The sequence below is a fragment of the Propithecus coquereli genome, unplaced genomic scaffold (assembly GCF_000956105.1).
Source record: "Propithecus coquereli isolate 6110/MARCELLA unplaced genomic scaffold, Pcoq_1.0 Scaffold154, whole genome shotgun sequence".
NCBI lineage: Eukaryota > Metazoa > Chordata > Mammalia > Primates > Indriidae > Propithecus > Propithecus coquereli.
The window spans coordinates 2,405,325-2,414,146 of NW_012139858.1; the positions used below are offsets into that span (position 1 = coordinate 2,405,325).

The window sequence follows — 8,822 nt, forward strand, 5'->3', positions numbered from 1 at the left end:
GCTCCAGCAATTTCACTTCTAGGTATATACCTAAAAGAATTGAAAGCAGGTACTCAAACAGATATATATACACCCATGTTTATAGTAGCATTATTTACAATAGTCAAAAGGTGGAAACAACTCTAATGTTCATTGACAGATGAACTGATGAACAAAATGAGGTTTATACATATAACGGAATATTATTCAGCCTTAAAAAGAAAGGAAATTCTGACATATGCTACAACATGGATTAACCTTGAAGACATAATGCTAAGCGAAAGAAGACAGTGTCACAAAAATAAAAAAACTGTATGATTCAACTTATATAAGAACTTAGAGACAGAAAGTATTAATAGAATGATGTTTGCCAGGGGCTGGAGAGAGAGGAGAAAGGGAAATTATTGTTCAGTGATTATGGAACTTCAATTTGGGCAGAGGAAAGAGTTTTGGAGATGATGGTGATGGTTGCACAGTGTGATGGTTAATTTCACGTGTCAATTTGACTCGGCTAAGGGATATCCAGATAGCCGGTAAAACATTACTTCAGGGTATGTCTGTGAGGGTGTTTCTGCAAGAGATCAGCATTTAAATTGGTGAACTGAGTAAAGTAGTTGGCTCTCCCCAGTGTAGGTGGGCATCATCCACTTTGTTGGACTTGGACTGAATCACACCATTGGCTTTCCTGGTTCTGCAGCTTGCAGATAGAATATCATGGACTTCTTGTCCTCCATAACCACATGAACCAGTTCCTATTGTGAGACAAAGTAGCAAACGTAAAAGACCATCTTTGCTAAATTCTGCTTGAACCCCTGACCCTGAGATAACATGCAGCTCTCCAGAGGAATGCTCTGAAAACGAAACAGGGCAGAGCAGATGCCCCTGCCCATGTCTCTTATTTAACTCACCTTATTCCTTAATAGATAAGTGACCCTAATCCTTTCCTTTTCCTACAGATAAGATATTTTCTGACAGGGTTAGTGATTATGCCTCTGTAATCTATAAGCAGATGTACTCTTACACCCAGATATTGATGTGATTCTGTAACTTCTGAGCAAGTTTGATGTGATTTTGCATGTACTGAACCCCCACCCCCTGTAAATAAGCAATGGGCTGAAATACTGTGCTGCAGTAGTCTGATAGCATCTAGCTAAAGGGCTGTTCCCAGGCTATGGTTCTCAGTAAGACTTCTAAATAAAACTAACTTTCATTCTGTAAAAGCTTCATTTTTTTCTTTAGTCAACACTATAATAAATCTCTATCTGCCTACCTATGATTGCATTAGTCAGGGTTCTCTACAAAGACAGAATCAAAAGGAGATAAATATAGATACAGACATATAGATAGATATTGAGGGGATTTTTTAGGGGGGTTGGCTCATGTGATTATGGAGGCCATCTGCAAGCTGGGGATCCTAGGACACTGGTGGCATGGCTCAGCCTAAGTCCAAAAGCCTCAGAAGGCAATGGTGTCACTCTCGGCTCAAGGCCAAAGGCCTGAGAACCTTGGGAGCTGCTGGTATAAGTCCTGGAGTCCAAAGCCATGGAGCCTGGAGTTGTTGTCCAAGGACAGGAGAGGAAGTACATGTCCCGGCTCTAGCAGATGGCTTGACATATTTCCCTTCCTCTCTGTTTGTGCTCTCTCTGGGACTCTAGCAGATTGGATGGTGGCTGCCCACATAGAGGGTGGATCTTCCCCACCTTGCCTACTTAGATTCACGTGCTAATCAATTCTGGAAACACCCTCACATACTCATCCAAAAACAATGTTTACCAGGTTTCTAGGTATTCCTTAATCTAGTCAAGTTGACACTTAAAATTAACCATGATAATGATACATGTCCCTTTGGTTCTATTTCTCTGGAGAACCCTGACCAATACACATAGCAATGTAAATGTATTTAATGCTACTAAACTGTACTCTTAAAATGGTAAATGTTATGTACGTCTTACCACAATTTTAAAATGCTGTATTGGCAACGGAGATTATTTATTTATTTATTTATTTATTTATACATACATACATACAGAGTCTCACTCTATCACCCCAGCTAGAGTGCAGTAGCGTTATCATATTATAGCTTACCACAAACTCCTGACCTCAAGCAACCCTCCCACCTCAGCCTTCCCAAAGTGCTAGGATTATAGGCATGAGCCACCATGCCCAGTCCAACTTAGAGATTCAAATGCACACTCCTTCCTATTATGCCTCTCTCAGAGAAAAATCAAAGTCCAAAAATTGAATTCTCTTACTCTTGTAAAGTAAAATTTAAAGAGAATAAAGGTAAAAAATATTTAGGTAGAATCCAAAATTCTTCCTCTTTAATTTCTTGCTATGTTTGGTTTCTATCTGAGGGTTCTAAGACTAGTGTCTGGTAGAGCCAAGTTTATGTCAGCAAATTGCCCTCTCATTGATGTCCAGTGTAATGAGCATCGTTCTTTTAAGACCTCAGATGTTGAATGTGTTCAGTGGTAAGACACTAATGTTCCTCTCTTTTAAAGACTCCAAAGAATACACAGGACTCACAAGACTGTCAGCACCAGTCCCATACCTATCATATTTGGAAACTCAAGCAATCCCAAATCCCACCCCACAATGTTTCTGAAAACTCAAAGCTTAATCTAGAAACTTATGATTATCAAAGATGGAGATGGTGGGATCTTGGAGAAAGAGAATAGGTGGAGAAACCCTTTTGTTTCCAGCCCTGCAAGAAACCTGGTCATTCCATGCCAGCTATCTGGAGACCATAACATAAAAGCGAACTACATCAGAAAGAACTCCCTCAAGAGGTAAATTAGAGAACCTTACATTTGATATATCTAGAAGAAAAATGGCTTCTCCTTTGGAGAAGGAACGTCTCATTTGAGACGTTCCTTCCTCCTTACAAAGTCACCAGGTTTTATTTGAGGTTCCTTTCTTAGCCATCCAGCTGATTTCAGCCCTCTCAATTTCAATTTCCCCTGTGTTCCTGGCCATTCGTTCTCTGTCTGGTGACATAGCCCGCACACTGTCTCCTGAGCAGACATTTTAGCCCCCTGCTCCTCTTGCCATAGAATTGCCCAAGCCAGAGCAGAGCTGGGATTCAGCAGAGAAGCCCCAGGAAAGCCATTCTTGCCGCCAGCACTCATTGGAAATCACCCCTGGGCCTTTGAAATCTGCCTCTTTGCCCCTGTCCCCACATTTGTTTCAGCAGGAGTCACCCCCAGCAGACTCCAAACTGAAACATCTCTCGATGTCCCTAAAGGTCCAGGGAGAGCCTGTACCTTTGCCATCTGTTCTTCCTCAAACCCTAGGCTTTCTTCAGCTTTTTACGTCTTTCAAATCCTGTTTGAATTTCAGGTCTTGAATTGCTTTCTTGTGGTGTCCCTTTTTCTGCAGCCGTGGAATGTGCCTCGAGGGCTCCATGTTGCCCTGCAGCTCCCAGGAAGATTTTAAGCAGTTTGGCCAGCTACTTGCATTGGTTCACTCTCTTCTCTAACTCACCAGGCCTGAGCGCTTTCACCTCCACCTGCCTTCTGCTTTCTGGCCCAGATGTTTGTTTTTCACATGTCATTCTCTGCAACTTATTCTGTGGGGTCCCAGAAAGAGAAACATAAAATCAGTGAGCTCTGGGTTTTCTGAAAGCATTCATTTTCAAACAAACAACAACAAACAAATTCTAATATCACCTTCCTGCCCCAAATAATTCCATCCTGTGGATAGGTATTCTGTCTTCAAAACATTTAACAAAGCCTAGACTTATTATTGTTCTGTCTGTCCCACCTTTTTAATGTTTCATAGTCCTTAGGCCTCCCCTTGGAGTCCAAATTCTATATATATTTCAGGCGTGTTCCCTCAGGGCCAGATAATATCCATTTCCACCTACAGCAATGACAGTCACTCAATAATGTTCTGGTTATGGGGAGGCTTATTTTTCTGATTTTTTAAATTACAATAAAATTTACATAACATAAAATTTGCTATTTTAACCATTTCTAAGTGTATAGTTCAGTGGCATTAAGTCCATTCATATGGTTGTGTAACCATTACCATATCCAGCTCCTGCACTTTTGTGTTTAATCACCCACATTTTACACCCAGCACTTTTTAATCATTCCAAATTGAAATTCTGTACACGTTAAACAATAATTCCCATCTCCTCTCCCCTCCCCCAGCTTCTGTCAATCAATCAGCCACCACACTCCCTGCTGTCTCTATGAGTTTGACTACTCCAGGCACCTCACACAAGTGGAATTATTCAATACTTGTCCTTTTTCATGTGGCTTATTGTACTTAGCATAATGTCTTCAAGGCACATCCATGCTGTAGTGTGTGTCAGAATTTCCTTCCTTTTTTAAGGCTTAATAACACTCCATCCTGATCTTCTAAATCTACCCCAGTCTTCATATGGAATTCCCCAGTTGTTTATTGTGGATCTTCCATCTAAAGATTAAAGAAGACCTTTTGTTACCAAAGCTGAATCAGAAGAATGAGGACAAGTGGTTTGAGGAAGAAGGAAAAAGACATTTTATTATTTTTCAGGCAAACAAGGACGGTGGAGACTCCTGTCTGAAATACCATCATCCTAAAAGCAGAAATACAGAGCTTTTAAAGGATGGATTCTCAGCTTCAGGTAAGTACTGTTCAACTACAGTTGATGACTCCGATGGTCCCATCTCCGCTGAAGACAATCCCCTGACCTCTGCCCAGGACCCCCTTTACTGGGTCAGGCTGAGCCAACTTCTGCAGCACAAATAACAAAGACTTACGCTGCCTCTCCCAACCGCTGGCCTGAGGCAGGGATGCAGATTTTAGTTCTAGAAAAGAAATGGAGGATGTTTCAAAGAGATGATAGAAAATATTTTTGCCATTTTTTCAGGCCATTCCCTCTATTACATATTCCCCACTCTCAATATTTCCCTTCCATATCTATGGGAGGAGGGGTCACTATTCTGTTATACTTTCTTAATAGTTTCTTGAAACTGGCTCCTTTAGAGGAGTCCCTTTAATCTGTTGAGGTTGTATTTTTTGAAGTCTAAGTAGATTGCCCTGAGTCCCAGGTAATCTTCCTGATCTAGTAATACCAGATAATTCCCTTTTCTAATCTCTTCCTTAAAGACTTTTTTTTTTAAGGACTGTTAATAAAGAACACACGTAAACAGGAGAGGAGAAACTGTGTTGTATTTCAAACTAATAGACATAGATAAATAATCTGAGTCTTAGAAAATATTAAATTATGTCTAGGACCCTTTGATTTTTTTTCATTAAGTCCATTTCATTCTAGAAGAGGATTGTTTGATTTCTAAGACTGACAATGAATGATATATTTTAGAACAATTTGATTTTTTTAAGTGGTTAAAAATAAACACTGTTTTGGCACTTGAAGGGGCAAGTTTCCATTACATGGAAATATCAGTCATGTGGAATTCACATTCCCCACAATTCTGATTTTTTCTGTGGTTTGTTTGGGGAGGTTTTTTTTCTGTTTTTTTTTTTTTTCCTTTTTTTCTTCTTTTCTTTTTAGGACACTCCCTAACAAACAATTTCCCCACAATTTTGGATAAACTAAGTGTTGCCATAATTCTTAGACATGAAAAGAAGTCACTATAGAACCAAGCTCATAAATACAGAGCAAGAAAGAGCTAATCTTACCTGTAATTTTGAACAAACCTGAAAAAGACAGGTGCCTTCTCTTCTTATGCCAGGCATGGGTACTGCATTTCCCTGCAAGGGTGTGTGGCCCTTCAGGTTACAAGTTACAAGCTCTCTGTGTTCAAGTTCTCAGCCTTGTTGCTTCCTGCCAGAGAGAGATTTGTTCACAGTCCTGTAATTTGAGCTTTCAAAAGGCTCAAATTTAGCCTAGAGGTAAAAATCAAGGAAGCACAAATTTAGCCTGGAGGGTGAAAATCAAGAAATACTATCAAAGTAGCATTAACAAAGGAACAATCTTCTGCTTCTTACCCTTACCCTTGAGTTTCTCCCTCCTCATTCAAGATGTCTCCATGGTAACTCACTTGTGCCTCCAAAGAGCCAGGATGGGCCCTGTGGGAGACTGAATTACTGCTCTCAATTCTCCACTTTCTCCCTACAATAGAATTAAATGTCCGCAGCCTTTGCCATGGGACTTTGCAGGGGCCCCACTAGAGTAGGCAGAGTACGTTTTCATGACCCACTGATGTTGGGCTTGACTATGTGATTTGTTTGCCAATTGAATATTAATGGATGTCACCTGAGCAAAGGTTTCAATGCCCTTGCATAGTTTGGGTTGGCTTCTTGAACCTCTGCCGTCTGCCATGCTGGTCCCAGCATGAAAGCCACATGGGGCGAACTTGAACCAGACCCAAAGCCTGAAGCAGAACCATCACAGCTGACCTGAACACCTATAGGTGAGAACATAAATGTGGTGTTGGTGTTGTTGTAAGCCACTGAAATTTGGTGTTTTCTGCCATAGAACCACTGCAGTAAAGCCTCGCTGATCTCGCCCCTTCTTTGGCACATCCCCAGTGTTAACCATGCAGCTCTCGTGTCGTTCCTCTATCACTACTCACTGGACATGCACTGTGACTCCTGCTGTCCAGGCATACACCCTCCCTGCGGTGACCGGTGCCCTGTTTGTCATCCCTGTAACGTCTCCCAAAACTCTGAGGTCAAAGGCAGAGGACAGCTCCTCTCAGTTGCTGCTGAAGTGAAACATCTTCTTCCAACCCAGGTTAAACGATATGGGGCTGTAAAACACAGCCACCCTGTGCTGTTATCTACCGCTCTTAAGCTTGACTGATTTTTTTCATTTTGGTACAAGATCCTCCTCCCAGGAGACGGATACATAACAACCAGGCCTAAAGATCATTTGAGACTCTCCTTAGGGATATATTCAAACCATCTCTCCTACCAACTGAAACAGTGCTCAGGAGCCAAGCGTGAGCGCCCTTGCTGGAATGAGTTGCTTTTTTTCTAGAACACCACCGGGAAGGTTAAAGTAAAGTCATTGTTCTCTAATTGGATGTCCCTGGGGGCCAGCTGACAGTCTTGGTACACCAGGCACCAGGCCCTTTTGAGAGAAAAATTCCTCATGGCCCAAGTGAAGATTCACATAAGCTCCATCATCTAAGCCTATACTCTGGGACTCCACCTAGGACAAATGGATGGTAAACGGTATTTTCACTTTTCCATTCTCTGAAGATATGTCTGTGTCAGACTAGTCTTGGAAGAGTCATTCATTCATCCATCCAACAAATACTTATTTAACTATGGTGCTAAGGATAGACACAAAGGTAAAAGAGGCAAAATGTGTGCCCTCATGAAGCTTACAGTCCTGAGAGGAGGAGGAGGACAAGGAAACAGAAAATAAGACATAGATGCATAAATATATCATTTTAACTGGTGATAAGTGCTACAAAAGAAAAGCAAAGCAAATGGCTGGAAAAAGTAGGGCTCTTTGACATAGGATGAGGGAAGACATCCCTGAGAACCTAAGCAGACACCTGAATCTAAGGATCCACCTGATCACAGGTGAGAACAAGCCATAAGAAGTATGAAGGAAAAACAAACTAGAATAGGAAGAGCAAATATAAAGATCCTGAGGCTGGGGCAAAATTCAAAGACCATGGTGACGGCCAGTGGCTGGAGGAAAAGGGTGGGTGGGCAGGAGCTGGGTCACATAGGAGTCTCTTGGCCATGTAAAGAATTTGGATTTTATTGTAAGTGGGAAAAGAAGCCACCAGAGAGAGTAGAGCAGGGGAGGAGCTTGTGACCTAATCTTCGCTGATACAAGGGGCAAAGAAGGAAGCAGCAAGACCAGTTAGAAGGTTACTGCAATAGCCCAGATGAGGGACACCAGTGGTTCGGACTAAGTGGTAGGAGTGGAGGTGGTGAGAAGTAGTCAGATTTGGGGTAGAGTTTGAAGGAAGAGTCAATAGGACTTGGTGAGCAATTGGAGGTGAGGAGTGAAGAAAAGAATCAAGGATGATGCCTTGGAGTGGGCAGATCAAGGTGGCAGTGGGTTTTGGAGGGGGAATGATCCCAAGACCTGTTTCACATTTGGTAACTTTGAGATTTCCTTTTGTCATTTAGGTGAGAATATTGTGAAGATAGTTGGATATGTGAGTTGGCAGTCAGGGGAGAGTCCAGGGATGGCAGTTTGAACCCAGAAATCATTGGCTTTTAGATGAATTTGAAACTGTGAAGCAGGATCAATTCTCAAGGCAGAAATTATAACGAGAGAAGACCAAGGAGCTGGGGACAGCATCCAGGGCATTCCAGTGTGTCTGGAATCCCCCAATCTGGACGATGCCTTGAGAAATGTGGATGGTTCTCCATTTGGATGTAACGATGGATCTGTGTTCTTGAGAGCAGAGGCTTCGAGGCTCTTGGTGACCCCTCCAGTTTTTGCATAGGCCCTGGTGTCTGTCCCCTGTTTCCGCAGCAGGAGATGTTTCAACTGGGGCTTCAGCTCTGAACCTGAAGGAACACAGCCAAATCAGGGCCAAGTTGCAGCCAGAGATTCAAAGTAGGCTGACAATTTACTATGTGTTGTACATAGTTTCCCCCAAGTTCTGTGGCCAAGACGTCAATTCTGTTGTGTAGGAGGGGGAAAATTGGGATGAAGATCTCTTAGCACTTGAAATGTTCAACTGTCTTTTAAGTGAACCATTAAGTTTTTAAAATATTAATAAGTCTTTCACAGTTGCTAGGGTAGAAATGATCACCTGCAATCAAATTGTGCCGGCCATATCATAATTTTTTAAACCTTTTCACTTATGAATAATTTATACCTTACACATAAGTAGACCAAATAGTATAATGAGCCCCCATATCTACCACCTAACCCTCAAAACCACAACCCACGACAATCCTGCTCCACTTAT

The 8,822-nt window shown here is 41.9% G+C and overlaps 1 pseudogene; it reads right to left on the minus strand.

The window, feature by feature from the left end:
* Positions 1-3,384, minus strand: part of LOC105807196 — an 87,723-nt pseudogene extending 84,339 nt beyond the window's left edge.
* Between the last annotated feature and the right edge of the window lie 5,438 nt (positions 3,385-8,822).